The sequence below is a fragment of the Rhipicephalus microplus genome, chromosome 3, assembly GCF_043290135.1.
Source record: "Rhipicephalus microplus isolate Deutch F79 chromosome 3, USDA_Rmic, whole genome shotgun sequence".
NCBI classification, from domain to species: domain Eukaryota; kingdom Metazoa; phylum Arthropoda; class Arachnida; order Ixodida; family Ixodidae; genus Rhipicephalus; species Rhipicephalus microplus.
Window position 1 is genome coordinate 193,709,265 of NC_134702.1, and position 19,287 is coordinate 193,728,551.

The 19,287-nt window shown below is 43.9% G+C and overlaps 1 long non-coding RNA gene across 1 annotated transcript; it reads left to right on the top strand.

Annotated features, from left to right (window-relative positions):
- The first annotated feature begins 10,245 nt into the window (after nucleotides 1–10,245).
- LOC142803461 (uncharacterized) lies at nucleotides 10,246–19,025 on the top strand. Its single transcript, XR_012894130.1, has 3 exons — nucleotides 10,246–10,279; nucleotides 17,589–17,645; nucleotides 18,805–19,025. It is a non-coding gene; the product is annotated as an uncharacterized LOC142803461 (long non-coding RNA).
- The last annotated feature ends 262 nt before the right edge of the window (nucleotides 19,026–19,287 follow it).

Sequence of the window (19,287 nt, forward strand, 5' to 3'; positions counted from 1 at the left end):
TGCTTTTCGCATACCCAGTGTAGTAGACGTCTTATAATCATTTGGTAATACTTTGTTAGCCGTTTAGCAACATGTGCATTGTTTTATGATTGACCATACGCTGTTTTCTTGTTTTATTTGTTGTTTTTTTCTCTTTATGGTTTGCTTATTTTATGTAAACCTGATACTGATGTAGTTTTGATGCATTTTCTTTTTATTTCCTAATTTCTTGAAGTTTTGAAAATTGACGTCAAATTGTTTTTCCATGTTTGTGCTCTGCGGATTTGTAATGCCGAGTGAAAAGGGGTAGAAGCCTCGTCAAGCTGCTAACATACCAGCTTTTTGCTCCTATTTTTGCGTTTTCTTTCCGTAAAGAGATTCCTCAATAAAAAACTGAAATGAAATGAAATGAAGTTGACTGCTTTCTGGGGGATCGTTTGAAGCATCCTCATTCTCAACTTGTTTTCAAATATCCTTGACCCATTATGACTCATCCCAAACAGTTCGTGTGGGCACAACTTGCAGTGACGAACCACACTTACAAAAGCTAAAGCTCGACCTTACAATGATTCATTGTGTCCGAATGAATGCTGCCACCATGTCGTAGCAGATTTTTCCACGTAAGTTGTCCGTGCCAACGTACCGCCTTGACTTTTCTTCCTGTCATTGGTTAGGTTATTCAATCGCTTATATATTAGCCGTGGTACAAAAATATTCACAAGATGACGTGCGATAAGACGTCCTAATTATGTGACAGATCATTAAAGTTTGTGAAGTCATTAGGTTCCCGCTATGACGTGCCAACGTATGACGTCACCACATATTAGCGTAACGTGGTCAAGGGTAGTGCAATCACAGATGCATGGGAAAGAAGGTAAGGCGTCTCTTGTTTAGGAGGTAGTCAATATCCACGTAACGCGCAAAATTTTGAGGGATGGCGGGGAAGAGTTGCTACTTTTTCAACTTCGACGCATCTTAGGTATACGTAACCGACCCGGTAAGTTTTGTAATCTGTGTTGTATGGTGTGTCGTGTTGAAACCATTACAAAAGTTGCACTCAAGCAAGGTCGAGAAGAAATTTACGCTTTTGCACGAGTATAGTTCATGACTTTCCTGATGTGAGAATTTCGGCGAAAATTGCACTTTTACGGGAACAGCGCTAGTTCTTTTTGTTCTCCTTCTATGATGGATCATGCGCAATGCAGGGGATTTGCCGAAAAGTAGGCAATTTTTTCCCCGTATTTTCTTTACGAATATAAGCTATAACTACTAGTCGCATGTCCCAACCTCGCGTTTTTTTTCCTTGAGCGCCCATCACCTTCATCATTGAAGTATATGGGTATGCAATAAATACGCACTTGATGTATTTTTAATCGCCATCTTTTTGGGACAAAAAAGTGCTTCGATTTCAATTTTCGCTTGGAAATCTGCTTTACGCATGAAAAAGTCTATACGAACCGTTATGCGCCAAAGTTTCCTATTGGTTGCCGATGGCAACTGATTCAGATTGTTTTTCCGAGAAATGGAGTGATAATAAAGACATAACGTAATATCGACTTTCAAGTCACTATGGGCAAATAAAGGTCGTTAATCATAAATCGTGGTGTATTTCGAGAACATGCCTTACAAACACATTGCGTTTCTAACATGTGAGATCGCGTGGTTGAATTGTTCAAGAATGGCAGCAAGTGTTACTACTACAACAATAAGAACAGCTATTATTCCTTGCAGTTGGTGTACTGTTAAGGCAACAGGCGCCAGCAAGAGCAAAATTTGTGCAATTGAGAGACTGGAACAAAAGCAATAAAAACGAAACAACTTATTTGAAGGTTGCTAAAGGAGTCCTAATATCAACCCTTTGGACGTGGCGCGAAAGCTGATCATACTAGCTGCTAATTATTATCAGCCGAGTCAAGTCTCACAGTGCGCCCAGCAAACAAAGTTAACAAGCACAGGCCGAAGTTGCGCCCATCATTAAAGCGGACTCTCTTTATACTGGGGCTAGTTTTTACTCTGTTCAGAGCAGCCGAAGGCTCCTAAAGCTCGCCATATTGCACACTTTTGCTATTGGCCTATAGCTAACACATATGAAACGAGCCACTTTAACGACATGACCTTCTTACCATGCATTGTGGGCACATGCTGGAGCCACGGCCTTAGTACATAAACAATTTCACGGTGTAGAAACGAAATATTATACCGGGTGCTTCCATTGGCTGGGAACAGAGAATATATTGTGCCCTAAGTCGGTGTACCGTATCTGTGTAATTGTATCCCGAATGGAATTTAGGTCGCTCCCCTACAATCACTTGGCAGAAAGAAAGAGGACAGAACGAGAACACTTCATAAAGGTAACTTATTAAGGATGTCGCAAAAGTAAACAAACTCGGCTTTTGGTGTAAAGGGCTGAAAAGATGGTGTCAGAGTAGTGACTATAGCTATGCAGAATAGCTATCTTCTCGCCAATACGTGGGTATCCCTTATACAAAAATTTTCACGTTCAGTGTCCCAAAACTACAATATGATTATGAGAGACGCCGCAGGGGAAGGCTCTCTGGAGTTCTTTAACATGCACCTTATTTTAGGCACACGGGCCTCAAGCATTTTCACTTGCATCGAGAATGCGGCTACCACAACCGGGTTCCACGAAACGTTCCTGATGGTCCAAGTTTCACGCGACAAAATGCGGTACGTGCAACTAGTACAGCCGGAACGTAGACAGTCGTAACCGTGACGCAGTGCAACTGATTTCTCGCTCATTTTCATTTGGATCGTAAGTCGACCTCGTCAACTTAAAGGAATACTAAACACATGACTTGGCTTATATGGATAAACTGAGCTCTGAGAAATCTAATGCCTCAAGTTTAACTGTCCTTAATTGATTATTAGCGGAAAAAATGAAAGTTGAAGTTTCATTTTTATATTTCGCAACAAAACCTCACCACTTGACGTAGCACTTTTCGCAATGTGTTTTTTGTATTCTCGCTTAATTAGCTAAATGAAAATTTCAAAAACTTCGTATACTAGGTCCGTTGTATGAACAGATGATAATGTATGCCTTTTTATTGAGTAGAAGCTACGCGGGACCCACTAAACATCTGCAAATTTCATTACGTCATGGGTTTTGGTACGGGAAGCTTACTGAGGCGTCTGCACCCACATTTTCGTTTTGCACATTTTCTCGCTTACCGATCGTCAGGTTGCGATAAGCGTGATGTTTTCGGCATTAATCTGTTGTACTTCACTAACACGTGAAAAATGCTTTTGTGCGGTATTGTCCTTTAAGAATTTAAAATTTAAATAAAATGGGTCTACTTACAATAGTGTGAATACTGTACTTACTATAGAAAGTTTTTTCCAAAAAAAACTCGGTGTGGCTAAACGCAGTTACGCCTTGGTGTGCGTAGCGATAGCCTAGTGGTATGGTTAATCTTAAGACAGATTCAGTTGAGCCTCCGCAACAGTATCGCAGACACAGCCTGCCACGGCAATGGCTGGCAGGCTGCGCTGCGTACGCCAAACTAAATATGCTTATTGTTAGGCTTGGTTCTCTGCACCGTTACACTTCTCGAGGCATGCGGCTCGCTCTTCTTCCATCTTCTTGGTTCACTGCCTCCTTTTCGTTTCGTTCGGACGACGAAGCCTGGCTTCTTTGTCTTTCCGACTCAATTTTCATATATGTAAATGAATGCAACCAAACCGCTTCTGGTATATATACGATGCAACGCCGGCCCCTTTTTTGTGAAGTTTCAACAGCGTGACTCAATGCGGATAGAGTAAAACAAGCACGCACGGACGCACACAAGCATACACAAACACAGACACACACACACACACACAAACAAAAAACAAACAAACAACGCTTACTTCCACTGAAAACGCTGTTACGACGCGGTTGCACTGGCTACGCCTCTGTCATTTCGTCTGATCATGCGGCAAGCGGTGCGGCTGCCGGCTACGGTAAAACGGCGAAAATGCAGCCACTAAAGCTCTCATTACAAATGGGAAACATGTCTTGTTGCTACAAAGAAATGACAATGTGTATCACCTTTTCGTTTTCTTCTCAACGGAGACAAAGTTGCACTATCCAACGTCAGTGAGCTTTCAAAAAAAACGCAAGACGCGGCTAGGGACCTCTCACAGCAGCATGCAAGCCGAGCCATGTCATTTGATGGTTGTCAACCCATCAGCATTATAGCCCATTCAGTCAGTTCAGGAGTCTCCCACTCACTGCGGTCTGCGAGCCGCGTTACCGAACTTTAGTCCCACAAGGGCCGATAATGATGGTGACAGCAAATGGGGGGGGGGGGGGGGTGCACAGAGGCTGAATAAAACGTCTTTTAAATTGATGATTTGATGAAACGCATTTGATAAAACGATTTTCCCATGTAACGTGGATCTGCAATTTCTGGTTGAGTTTGGCACCAGGTTACGAAAAGCGTATCGGCACTGGCTCACACAATGAATAAAATCTAGACGCGGATTCTGAAATAGCTGTTGTATCACGGTGATGCTTCAGTCCACAGCGAGCGCATGTGGTGCCTACCGAAAAAAAACTATGATTGAGACGAGTTCAGCCTCTATAGAATATCTGAACAAAATACTAGTATTTGCAATAGGCTAGAAACCAATGTGAGCACTGTTTAGCGAAGTCACAAAATGTTATTCCGTGTGAAGTGGCTGGCTGCCACCGAGAGGGATGCGGGCCTATGTCTTGGTCTGGCTGTGCCTTGATTTACACGCCACAAACTGTCTGACTAAAGTTTCATTTAGCTGGGTGGAGCGGAGAACTGGAGAGGTGCTGGAGGGGCAGCTCTGCTTACCAGCTGACCACATTTGCACCTCACATATGATAACACAACTTGTTGCCTTTTCGACTCACAGCAGTCGGTAAAAGTGAAAGCTATATCAAATTCAAGGTCGTTGATTAGTGTGCCTCAACATGAGAAAAGCAGCCTAGGAATGACGATAGAAAGCATGACGCAGGTGTGACGTTCAATTGAGTCCTATTTAGGAAGCACATTGGGGTTATTGCATTTTTTAGGGGCGAAGCTCCACTATAGCTTAACTTTGTCATGCTTCACGCGTAACCAAGAGAAGAAGAGATGAAAAACAAAAGAAGAAGTACCTTCCAAACAGTATAATAGATGGCGCTGTCTCCTAGAAGTACATACAAACTGCAGTTGAGGGAGGATATTCTAGGTGGCGTTTTACCGCTACTCTCTGACTGGCTGCTACCTCGAATTTGCCTGAGTACGCGGAGAACGAGTGCCTCTCTCATTCTCCTGGATAGTCGCTGTACATGGCGAATCGTTGGTGGGGCATGAACGACGCAGAGCGGCGGACGCGTCGGGGACGCTTGGAGTCGGCTTTCTTGGTTCGCGTCTCGTCGATGTTACCCGCGTGCCGTCTGCATTCTCGAACGCGATCGGACGCAAGAACGCCTGCACGAACGGCTAGACGGATGGATGCTTCACCCCACTCGTCATCATTCACTCCGTGGATATGTTGTGATTTTGTTATGACACGGCAGTGAGGGCGTAGAGAACGAAAGTGTAAATTGCACCACTGGCTGCAATGCAAGCGCATAAAACATGGCTTACGAAGTTATTTATATTTCTTTCCATCAAACTGTTCCACACACTAGTAAGTATCTTGTTGGGAACGTTGATACGTGATTGTCGTATTCTTAGACAACTGCTAAATTCAGAAAATCCAAAAATTGCGAGGCAGAAAGAGAGCCAGCCACATCTGCATGCGCCACTGTGCTTGCTTCTGTCTCGCAGTGTTTTTCTGTTTTCACGTTTTAGGGACTCTCTTCGAGTGTAATCTCTGGCATGGTTTCAAGAACATGGAAATAACTTTTCATCGCATAGAAAAAACCAACAGCAAAATTCAATGTACTTACGGCCCGATAAATAAAGTAAAAAACATTGTTTTACAACAGGTAGTAGTCATACATTTGTTACTGTGGGTTATGCCCTATCAAATCTATGATGATCACGCAATAGGGTGGCTAGTAACTAAAATGAATATTCTTAGAAGACAATACGTGGAACACTCGTTATTCTACGATAATACTCACTTTGGGGTGTTATGCCTCGCTTAATGTGGAACGTTTTGCCAATTAATTCTGATTCGAAGAAGAGGCCCGGCGTGGTCTACTTCGTCGTCGTTGCGCGCCTTCTTTTCAAGGCGGCAGCCGTGCATCCTGTCGAAGAGCTATCAAGACGACGCCTGCTCAATCTTCACGGACGTTCTGAGGCCAGCGGTCCTGTCGCAACTTCTACGCTACACCCGTGAGCCGTTCTATAGACACGCGCACCTGTCACTTGTTCCGACTAGAGCTTCGCGGCCCTAGACAAATTGGCCAGCTAGTTATTCACAGGTGGGAAACCATCGCAATCAATACGCGCTGTTACTGCGTCATGAGTGTTTCTTCTATAAGGTTTCTGCGTCACTCCAAGACAGTGATTTCTGAAACAACGCACACGCCACAAAGTACGTGGAGAGCTAATAGGACATAATCCTGCTCGCAGCAAGATGAAACCTCAAAAGCGACTAGATGGTCAAGCAGTTCGTGCTTTTACTGCAATCGCAAAAATTTACTACCGCGACTTTAAGATATACCATTATGGATCGTGCTTGGTTCTTTACCGGCCATGCTTTCTTCTGAAAAAAAATTTGCAGTAAACGTAACCGACACCGACACTGTGTCAGACGTACAAAACTTGGGAGTGTTGTATGCCTTCTCACTTTCCCGGCACGATCTAACGCAAAACGGCACGAGAATCGGCATCCAACACGCTAAAAACACTACTTAATTTCAGCCTCCTCTGTTCTCTTGTTCGACTCGTGTCTGCAGCTCATGCTCAGTTTGCCAGAATGCCTACGTTGATGTGCTTATCACACTTATATAAAAGACCTTGCCATGCGTATTTGAATTCGACCGCATTGTTGTAGATTCGTAGTGCTACATAAGCAGAACAAAATATACCTCGACATACAACTTACTCGAACAGAATTAAAAAAAAACTACTACGTGAAATTTACCGATGCGTATTTGTGAACTTAGCACAAGTGAAGCCTATAAAACTTCAAAGTACCCCGCCTTTTCAGTTTTCAGTTGCTGTTCAATTCCAATAAATCAATCAGTCCGTTTAATATTTGTAACAAAATAAAACCCGCATTACTCAAGAGCATAGGAAATGTACACGTAAGCGTGATTGTGACCTGAAGAATAACGGGCTTTTGAAATATCGTTTCGGGTTCTGCTACGCTCGCGCGTCAAGACGTGGCACGAGCTTCTCTTCGCGTGCAAGCCGGAAAACATTAGGACATTTTGACGCGCAAATCCTCCTCTTGCGCGTTCACGACGCACGTTCATTCTGTGTTCTGGTGTTTTTTTTATCTGACATCAATATAACTAGCGTTGCTGGTGCGTGAAGTCACCGGAATATATAAAGCACACTGACAATGTCGATGTCTGCGAGTCTTCCTCGCAGACAGACAGCCAGTCATAGATCTTTATTGGGTCCTAAGAAACGCTACTCTTTTGGAGCAATGTCGCGGGCCGCTCTAATGTATGAACGGGGAGGCGCAGCCACACCGCCGCATCGTGGGCTCTCTAGACAGCCCGCAGTTGTGGTAGAAACTCTGAACTTCGTAAGGCAGAGTCCCAATCTTCTTCTGTGAGCCGACTTGGGCCCCGTAACGAGGGACACTACCTGAGAATATGTGCTAAGTCAATAACCTCACCACGATCAGGACAAGTAGAGTCAAAAGCCTCTGAGGACCATGCTGAGGAACGATAGACTTGGATAGAACGCAGAAATTCACTTTAATGCCAAAAAAGGTATGTTATCAGCATTTTCAAAGTTTCACACTTGCTCAGAGCTGTCTGATACTGGAGTAAAGGCAACTGAGAAAGTTGGTGTCCGTTCCCTTTAACCGCTGCTTGACGGTCATATTAACCATTCTAGTTTCAGGCATAGCAGTTTAATGCTTCCGTTGTTCAAATGCATGTACTACGCATATTCCCTAGCTGTTTTAATTATTGCGTGACACTAAGGCGACGGTATTCCAGTGCTCTGGTTCTCAGGCAGATTTGATCTCGGCATGTTTATACTGATAGGTACGTATGCAGCATTTAGCGTTCCAAAACCACCATATGATTATGAGAAATGCCGTATTGAAGGACTCAGGAAATTTCGACCACCTCGGATTCTTTAACATGCCCCCAAATCTGAGCACACGGGCCTACAGCAATTTCGCCACCATCAAAGATGCAGCCACCGCAGCCGGGATTCGATCCCCGTGACCTGCGGATCAGCAGCCCCGTACCTTAGCCACTAGACAACAGCGGAAGAGCCATGTTTTTTCTTCTCAGGTTATGCTTTCCAAAATAGTACTCAATGGCTTGTGCACAAATTGTCATCATAGTAATCAATAATGAGAAATTATATAGGGCGCATGCTTTTCCACGACCACATATTGTTTCTATTAGTGCGACCTCATGATGAGAAAGGTTACTGGCAGTGACATTTTATGCGAAATATAATGCGGTCAAACCATTCTCTTCTTTTCTTGCTTTTATGCAACATGTCTCCTATATCGTGGTAATACATCTTTCTGTGTGATTACGAATGCAAATTTTGCATCTTTTCGCAGGAAGTAAGGCCCTCACCAAACCAGAAACATGGCTGAAGAGTAAGTTTTTTATTGTTGTACCTTCTTCACTGGGTGTAATACGTCCTGCCGAGTGGCGCACACTTATCCAGTACTTTCCTAATATGGGAGTATCAGTTGGGATGAGGCGGGCGTGAAGCCATTCGTAGTGTATGTGCCTGCTCCCCCATCAACTAGCCCACCTTTCAACCCTATAGAGTTTCGCCATTGACCCTGGTGCCATTTATTAAACAGCATAGGCGTTGCTGGAATCATCTTGTCGTAGCAACCGCAAGAACAATTTAAAGGAGGAACTGCAGACATCGGCCCCAAACCTTTTATTTCGAACCTTATTTCGTCACCTTTTTCATTTGCACAATGCTGAAAGTATTCCATTTAAGTTGTTCTCCGTATATGTTGCAAACAACAGATATTGCTGGGGACGTGCCGTATAAATAACGAATTAGTAATATCTCTAAAAAGACACGCTTTTTGCCGTAATCCACGATGTTCTCTGAATGAACTGCTGTCACAAACTTTCTCGTTGCGTTCTGATACTTTAGTGGAAACTGCACACATTTTAACCCAATGCTGGCTGCTAGGAAGGCTTGGTGCTTACCGAAAGCGGAAACTCTAACTTAAACACCGGAAAAGAGTGTTTTCACTATACTCCTGCGGTAGCCAAGACACCTAAGAAATCAACCTAAAAGATCCTGACCTTCAAAATCTTGAGCTTAGGATGGGCTGCTTCATCATGCAGTGCAATAAAAGCAAGAGCAGAACACAGCAAAATGATTCCTAAATGGATAAGAAAGCTTCATCTGCTGAACTTTCAAACATCCGTGAGGCTTCGGCAAGCACATAGTGCTCTTCAGAATTTTTGTAAAAATCGGTGGACAGTGCATTCATAGGGCTTCATTTGAGTCGGGAGAACGCTCACCTAATAGCAGTAGATAGTTAACACTCAAAACCATGGGCCGATATTTACTAAAAGTTCGCCCACTCGTCTACTCACCATTTACCTGCACAAGCCAGCATCACTCATTATGGTGCCATGCTTAGCTTATAATTGCTAGAAGTCCCGAAATTCTGAAACTTTTGTCAGGATTTGCCTATACAAACTAGTGCTGCTAACATTCGAGCAAGTATTGTAGTTCAAGTGAAGCATTAGGATTGCCGTTAGGACAAATGCATATTTTTCAACAGAAATCTAATACAGCCGTGTGGCATGAGTGTGCATGAATATTACGAAGAAGTGGTCAGGCAAACCTCATTGCTCTATAGCACTGGTGCTGCGTTCAGCACTTTCGATGGCACAACGCGTGCAACTGTAATACTTGGGTGTTCGGGTGCTAGATGTGTCCTTAAGCAACTGCCCACTTTGTGTTGAGAAAGTTTGAATCACGATGCCGCACATGATTGCAAGCTTACAACTTGTTCCGCATGTGCAGGAGCGCGATGAGCGGTGTGGATGCTAGCGGCGTGAGCAGCAGCATGGCCGATGCGGGGCCTGCCCCTGCGGGACCGACGCGGCCCTGGCTGTCGTCCAAGGGCATCTTGGTGTTCCTCTGCGTCTTTCTCATCTGCATGTGCGCCATCATCGGCCTCGTCATCTACCTCATCATGCTCAAAGGTGTGTATCTCTTTTGCATAGAGTGACCAGCCTCGTTAACGCGGGTTCGAGCCTAGAGGTGGTCGTTCTACCTTAAGTGTTACTCATGAGCTCCTATTACTCATCAGCTCTTACAAAGGTTTCCTAAAATATCATGAACGCAAGTGTGGAGCTCCCTACCAATGTCCCGTTAGGCTTGTTCCACTATATATAACATTACATCGGACATGTCCACCAGTAAGATGGGTCTTGCTACATTCTGATGAGTAATCGTTGAGTGACCTGACTCTCGGAATCTACTGCATCACGGCTGCGCGCGGACCTGGTCGCGTCCAAGAACAACCCATTTTTAGAATCACAATATTTACCCTGTACATCCTGTCCACTCCATTATCTTCTACCCATGCGGTATTCGGGGTGCACATCTTTCAGCAAGGAAGCGGCGACCAACCTATCTCTGTCGTTACTCGGCATGTCAACTTTGACACCGTGTAGAACGTGGCACCCGATCCCTACTTCTCTATGCATGTGCTCGACTTCCTCTTAGAAAGACGCGTTCATACTGCGCCATGGTCTGCGCTTCTTTCTATTCCCTCAGCGTGTTGCGTGGACTGAGGCCTAGTAACCTGGTGCTTGGTAGCGCTATAGCCTCTTTGAAAGCCTCCCTGGTTAATCTTCTTTTGTGCTACCTCCCTCTTTAGCAGGGTACCACGTACGTTGCTCGGCTCTTTACGAATGTCTGATCGTAAACCAGCGTAATCACGTTATCCACTTTCGTCCCGCCGTGTTTATTGGCTATGTTGGCTGTGTATAGTGACCACACGTTTCAGTCTCCTTACAGTCTCGCCGTCATGACCGTTGGTTGCAACATGTATGCCTAACATGCACGCCTTATCCACAAAGTTCCAGCAGGGCGTGTGTTGCCCATCGCACATTGTTACTCGTATGTCCCTACTGAAAGACTAACGCTTATCTAGCCGTTTGGCTTGCTGCCTCTTAGCGCGGGCTTAAAAAGTAAATGCTCACCGTTTCTTGCAGAGTAGGGCAGTCCAGTGTTCTTTGTGTTTTCTTGCACTATTTGAATCGCATGTTTTAGCGCCTGTTCACTCTGCCCATCGCAGCCCTTGTTTAATTCAAAACGTAATGTCGCCGGCGTAGGGGCTACGACTGAGTCTTTCGGTTACTTGTAGCTTGGCTCGCAATCCCACGAGAAGAATGTTGAAAAGCATGGGGGATATGATCAAACCTTGCGGCGTACGGCTGCTGCCCAGCTAAATCACCAAGCAATTCCGAACAAAAACAGGGTCTTACTAATTGTAAGAAAGTCTTCAACGTTGTTCTGAATTCATTAGCTGAGGCTGAGTTCCAGCAGTTTCACCTGAGTGAATCACTCTCATGGCAACGCATCTGCGAGTGTCAACAATACACTATAGCCTACTTGCGCTCATTTCGTCATTTTGTCACAGCAGTACCATTGCTGGTTCGGCGTTGGTATGGCCAATCATTGATCACTGCTCTCGACTCTCTGTCCCATAACTCCTATAACCATTATTTAAATATGATGAAGACGTGATAAGAACGCCGAAAGGAGAATGCTCATAGACATTGCCTACTACTGCAAGACACTGGAAGGCTCGGTGGCTACAGTGGTGGGTAACAGCAGTATGACCAAGTCTTAACAAAACAACACCATTAGAAAGTCGCTTGTGTGTTTCGATTAACAGTATTCTTTCTCGTATTGTGCGATTCTCGACACAAAAGCGTCAACAATTTGGGTCTATTGCTGTCGTACATGGCAAATATGTTTAGAGTTATAGTAAATTTCATTGCATATGAATAGAAGTAGCTAAGAGAAGACTCCCTTTTCCTTCCTTACACATCTTTATAATTTTTACTCATATATAGAAAACACTCGCACGGAAACATGCATACAGGAAAATCAGATTCCTTCCCATAGTCGAAGTGAATTTGGAATATGGCCCTAATTTAGTGAAATAAACATTTATCGGTTCAATAAAAGCCCTTGTGATTCCCACTAATCTGGTGCTTCTGTACGGAGCACCATCTGCCGGCGGCAACAACAGTATCCTACCGTAGCTGATTGGGAAATGGGCTAAAAATAAGGTCTGAGGGCAAATGCTAGTCACTGAAAAAATACCAGTTTCACACGACAGCGACCTACTCGAACATTTCGGTAAAATTGTAAAAACGTAGTTTGGAATAGAATCGAACGCTGCCCATGAGACACACATGAGGCCCCACAGTAATATAGTTGATTCTGGGAAGCCACGTGGGCTATAGAACGGCATTGTAATTTGACCATGTTGCTCAAATACGTCTGTGCTGTATGAAGTGGAATTCCTTTTAGAAGACATAATTTATTTTCAGATGTGACTTTTTTCACCTATTTTCTGTTCAGTTATGGCAGACCAGCTGTTGATGATGACAGACGGTGCTACATGCCCAAGTTCTCCATTTCTGGTCATCAATCACCTCCCTCTTCTTTCACAACGAAAGCAGCTATGAGATAACAACATGGGTAACGTGTGGTGTCGTATAGTTGTCCGCCGCCACCGCTGATGTTTGTAACCACTATGGGACGTATTAAGAAAAAAATCCGTAAATAAAAAAACACCAAGGACACATTGAGGTTAGAATCGAGTCTCCTGCGTGCGAGTCCAGTATTCTACCACTGAGCCAAGCCGCTGCTTAGAAATTGTTTGCACATTCACCTTCGGCAGGTTTGATGTCGGGAAATGAATCGCGTTAATACAGTAGTAAAGCGTTTTAGAACAGGAAAAGAACGACCAGGCTTCGTACAATGCAAATAGTGGAACGAGTTGGTCGTCTAATGCTCTAACCCAATAGAAAAGCTTCTTCTTGATCAACTGGTCTGAAGTGGCATATTTCCACTTCAGGCCTAATTCTTCATTGTCGTCAGCCACTGCATAAAAATTTGCACAAAATTTCTTGCAAATATGTAGTCAATACCACTCTTCTTCGAAGAATGACGAAAGATAGTACAGTGAATGCCAGCCTAATCGACATAAGTTATTATTATTGATGGCGTAGTGGGTGCCCAGCAAGCGTGCTTTGAGCCGTTTCCCTAAGATTATTTTAGAAGGACTCTAGAATGGCCCTTCTTCGAGCTTTCGCTGCAGTGGTGCGCGTTACGTACAGGCCTAGTGTTTCTTTTTTTTTCCCTCATCCACATGATAATGCAAGACTAACAAGCCGAACAGTTTGTACTGCTGCAGACGTCCACTGAACACGTTATTTGCGGCGAGATAGGGGTATAGATTGCAGCACAAGTCTCCGCGGAAGTGTCGATAGGTGGTTGGCGGCATGTATACAAATACACGCAGCGGCGCTTCAGTGCGTGCGGCCTGAGACGATTCGAAGGAAATGCGTTGAGTGCAGCTTACCAGTCATATTTTAGCTCTTTTCTACAAAATCGGCGCACGAAGCCCATATGTGCAACGTTATCATTAACAGCGAGTAAATCACATTCCGCCTGTCAAATTTTAAATGGCCCTGAATGATTCTGGGCGCCCTTTCTCACTAATCAGGCTTTTGCTGTGTCAAGTTGTGTTTAAAGTTTGTGTTTCCTCGACTTCACACTGCTGTAGCATGACTTAACTACTTATTTGGGTACACAGAAAAGACAGAAACAGAGATCCTAGAAAGTCCGCATATCTGTGCGATGAGTTCAGTAGCACCATTCGCCATTCTACGCTAATTCATTTTTTTTTGTAATTCGGTTCACAATATTATGTGGGACAGTCTGTAAGTCTAGTTAGGTGAACTTAGATGCTGACAGCGCTTTGCACTACATTGCGTTTACCATGTGTACGCACATGTAGATACCTAGTGAGAGTTCTGCACAAAGCTTCCATTGATTGATATGTGGGATTTAACGTCCGAAAACCACCATATGATTAGGAGAGACGCCGTAATGGAGGGCTCCAGAAATTTCGACCACCTGGGGTTCTTTAACGTGCACCCAAATCGGAGCCCACGGTCCTACAACATTCCTGCCTCCATCGGAAATGCAGCTGCCACAGACGGGATTCGATCCCGCGACCTGTGGGTTAGTAGCCGAGTACCTTAGCCACTAGACCACCACGGCGGGGTGCACAAAACTTTCATCTGTGGGTTACGTACATGACAGTCTTACAACAAAGGTCTGATTAATTTGTTATACAAGCATGTTTTTTTTCAAACGAAAATGACCACTGCCTTCATTTCATTAGTAAAAATTCCAGATCAACGCTCCAGACGAAGTAAAAGAGATGATTTTTCCGTAAAATAATCCAATAATAAATGTAAGGTATGCCGTCAGAAATAACTTTGAATGCCTGGGCCCTTCACAACGTTCTTAAATCTAAGTACGCGATTACGCACGGCAACTCAATTTTAAAGACAGTTTAGAAGGACCCTAAAGGCAACTATTAAGTCGACGTAGATGGTTGAAGTAGCGTTCCGGAAACCTCGTAGTGTTACTTATGTGCCAAGAAACGGCCTATTTTGAAATAAACTGACATTTTAGTGGTGCGCATTGGGTTACGCACTTAAAGTTACCCGCCTCAAGAAGCCGGCCAACCGGACCGACTCAAGTCACTGTTGCCGAGCACAACGTTGTCTGTTTTACTGCGCTAGTAGCAGAAGATCGAAAACAGTGGGAGCCACAGCAGCGACAACGGCCGTTGATCTATTTCACACCGTTGACTTCGATATTGCAGGCTTTTTTTTTATTTCACTGCGCCCTGCTAGATGGCACCACCTGTCCAGTGTAACTATGCGAAAATTTAATTTTCGATTCACTCGCGCCATTCCGCGTAGTATAGCGTCCAGCGCTTCTTTTTTCCATGAATCTTTAGAGCTTATATACTGACTCTAGAGGAAAAGCTGGGCCGGATAAACTATAACCACCGAAACCCTGACATCTTGGAAAGTCGTCAATGTTGCCATCACCATACGTTTTGAAAGCGCTACATCTAGACGTTAAAAACACTCAAGGCTTCACAACTGAAATTGTAAAAAAGCGTGTTCACGTATTATAAACGAACGTAAGTTGTATAGGGTTATTATGAATGACTTTTTGGGAAGATACAGCGGCTATTTATACAATTTACTGCACGGAATGGAGCATTTGCACGTTTGTTTAGTAGATGGCACAACACTCCTTGTAATGTTGAGAGCGTGGCGGTGCGGCGTGCGGCGCCGATTTCACCGCCTTGCTTGCGTGCGTCGTCCGTGCTTTCCGTCGCCATAGCGAAAAACTCGGCTTCATTTGACAGTCTCTTACTGCGACGTAACACAGACCCAAAAAACAGAAAAATTGCAGTGGTTAAGGCTGCATACCGTGGCGAGGGCAAGTGTACGTCACGCACCCTAGTCACGCGAAAGCCAAGTGTCGTTCCATCATGACGGCACCCGAGAGTCTATAGGTTTTAATGCATGGGCTCTATGGGGAGATTCCCTCTAGAGTCTTTATAATAGCTCTATAAATTAATCACACAGAAAAGAACAGGCAGCATTTTATTGCGTCTCTTTATGCACGTAACGTTCTTTATTCAATGTAGCTAGATCGATTACTAGTGATTAATACTTGGCTGTCTGTCTGATGTCATCGGGATCAATTTGAGAATGTACTACTGCGGCGCTTGTATTCTTGCGCATTTACTTTTATTTCTCCGTAAGAAGGGCACACTTCTTGATAATATTGTCGTTTTAGAAGTTGCCAAAATTGAGCTTTCATGCTATTTGAATTTAGAGTCCTTATAAGGCCAACTCCGGTGATTTTGTAACGTCGGTGGATCTCAATGAAATTCACCGGGTACGTTCATTCGCACGTTTGTGCCATTCATGCCCAATTGCAGGCTTGAGAGTTTCACAGATTCCATTCAAATGAATTTCATAGCTTTCCTCGAACCGCTTACCTCGCTTGCCAGAATTAATGGCAACATTGTGTTGGTGACGTTGAGGTTTGCCAGGCGGAAGTGACGAACTGGTGTGCCATGCAGCGTCTGCTTCTTTTCTATGGATTGTGTGGGTTTAGCCGGAGTTTTCTTGGTTGAGCGTGCGATTTCCTTTTCCGTGTTGGCGTGCGTGCGATAAGCGCCCAGTGGTCTTGCGCTGTGAGCCACACATGACTCGTCATGTATTCACCATAACAGCATAAGCATTTTAGCCAATTGCCGTGGACAGCGTAGACGGTAGTGCAATCAGGCAGGTTCCAGCAGCGTCTGGCAAATCTTTACGTCACGAGTAGAAGCGCACTTGGTTGGGTTTCGGTTTTGGTGTTGCGATTTTTCGGTAATTAAAAAGTATTTTCAACGTTTTTGGCATTTCTGGTATAGGGCGCATGAGAAGAGCGTCTAAGGAACATAAAGGCACCATTATCCTGACATAGTCGAAAAATCGCCGGAGTTGTCCTTTAAGTACCGAAGCGTAGTTTACATGATGATAATCCTTATATGTAGTGGTACCACGGCCAGATAAACACACCGAAAGATTCTCGCAAATTGATAAGCCACAGTGTGTATTTGTACACCTACCAAGATCATGCAGGTGCATGGCGTTGTTTGCGTTTTTTGTGTACAGCCTAGTAGCTAAAACGCTGCATTCACACAACACCTTTAGGTACTCATGTTTGATGGGATACCTATAGCATTTTACGATGTGCCTAAAGCAGAAAGTGGCACCCAATTTTAAAATAACCTGGTGAATGAAGGGTACTACGACAATAAGCAGCCTTCTATAAAGTTGCAGTCGCCTATTCCATTAGAATGCATTAGTACCCTAGCAAGAACAAATTATTTCGTACGTCGTTTCATGCATACATACAGGAAGTTCCACTCGCGCTGGCATATTTGAACAAACTACCTTTTGAGAACGTGCATGACGTACGCGCACATAGAAACACGACGTGGCTAGCAGATGGCGCGTGGAGCAATCCGCACTTGTGCATTTCAGCCAGTTACCGCTAGCCGGTGATTCCACTCGATCTCGCTGCCGATGCATGACTGTGTTTACTGCACAAAACACGTACAACGCAGTGTCTTATGGTCACTGCGTGAGTGCGTTCGCAATTTTTCCCGAAAAAATAAATTTCAAATGTCATGTCTTGTTACGTTTTTTTAGCAGTATCATACCACATCGCTCAGTACAGCATGTGAAACGAGAAACTCCTTTTGATCTATCTCCTGGGTGAAAAAGGGTATGACAATGCATGACAGGCACGAATTTAAGTAACGGCAAAATAGTTTCCCCCATGAAAAGTTCTACCTAGTAGTTGGTAACGAAAGCTACAATTTTTGTCTAACAGGCAGCCAATTGCCCGGTGGCAAGGACAACCCAGAACCGGAAGGACCAGAACGCTAGAGTAAGTAGCGTCTGCCAAACATAGTCTCGTTTTGACATTGAGGTCACGGTGAATCATTTATGCGGAATTCCTCATTCATAAACTATAGCCTAAATTCAGCGTCACTTTCACTAGCAAGAAACGACGCTTGAAGACTTCCCAAGGTTTCCTTGAAAACATGAAGCCTTATTTGTTAGGTTATACCAATTGCTCTCGAGAACAAAATGTGTTCAGGATTTTCTAGCCTTCTATTCCTATAAAAATATGCTGTCGTTTCCCATTGATCTAGTATTGAATGAGGGCGTTTGTATGTAGTCTTGTACGTTAGTTAGATAATCGCATTTCTACATACTTGTCCTTGTTATTTCACCGCATATTCCCTGCACTGTTTTGTCGAACGGCTACCATCATGTAACTTCTGCGTTGCGAATCTTTTACAAAAAATTTGCGCACCTTGCACTAAGCCGCGCAAGGCTGGAAACAGCTGAGCTAGTTGACACTCTGTTGGTCTTAGCTTGACTGGGCACGCTTGTATTAACACCCCAATGTGGAAAGCTCCTGCGTGATAACGTTCTTAAATATGATTTCTGGCTAGGTGTTGACAACGTTCGATTAGAAACCAATTGAAAATCCCAACGCAAGGAAGCTTAATTATCATATTTATCTTAATGTAATAATTAGGGTTTCAAGATTCATTTTTCTAATTTCCACATTTCAGGTGTCGTCTGAATTGAATTGCAAGTTATGTTAACGTAGTCTTCATTACCTAAATAGCTGAATTAGAACAACAAAGCTCAACTCTTATTAGTCTTGAGTTTAGGTCGGCTCAACTTACCCAGCGATGCATGACTGGACACCATAATCTCAACTCCGCCTACCTGGGACAAGCTATAAGTTGGCTTCGTGAGCTTACTAATGGAGTTATGCTTACCCAATCAGGCTTGACTATAGTAAGTTTCACTAGACTTGCCTTGACGCGGTTGTGCCGGTGTGGCGATAATTTGTTGTCTACGTCACAAATCGGACAGATAACTGAAGTATCGGTTATGCTGTAAAGGTTTTTTCTGTGACAAGAACATTGAAATATTTGGCTTACAATTATCACGTAAAGAAAAGTTACGGAAACTAGCTTTACAATGAAGTTAACTAGAAAAATGCTCCTTCCTTACACCTTTCGCAGCATCGGCCTACTTCAGCGATTCTCAAGGAGCAGCCACAACAACTCTCTTGAAGTAGCAATGTTTTCCAGAGCGCTGACCATCATTGAGCATTCATCAAAAAACCAGAGGCAGCACTTTATTCCAGCCCTCATTTGCTAGGCGGTTCGCACAGCAGATCATCACCGGCGTAAGAAGAAAAACCAGTTGCTCTTTCTGACAGTGTTGCAACGCCAATAAAAACAACGCGAAAAGGCTGTTTTTCCTGTTGTTTACAAACAACAAAGTACGATCAATTGTGGCTGCGAGTTGTAAACACTTGTATTCGAATACACAGACATACAACATTATCATAAGCTGGTGATCATTGTACAAAAGCGCAAATCGCGCGCCATCAATAATAAATCAATAGTAGTACACCTCTCGGTACAAATTCAGAAAACCCATCATTGCGTGAATTTGACATTAAAGCACAGCAACGGCAAAGGTAGGTGAAAGAGCTTCGG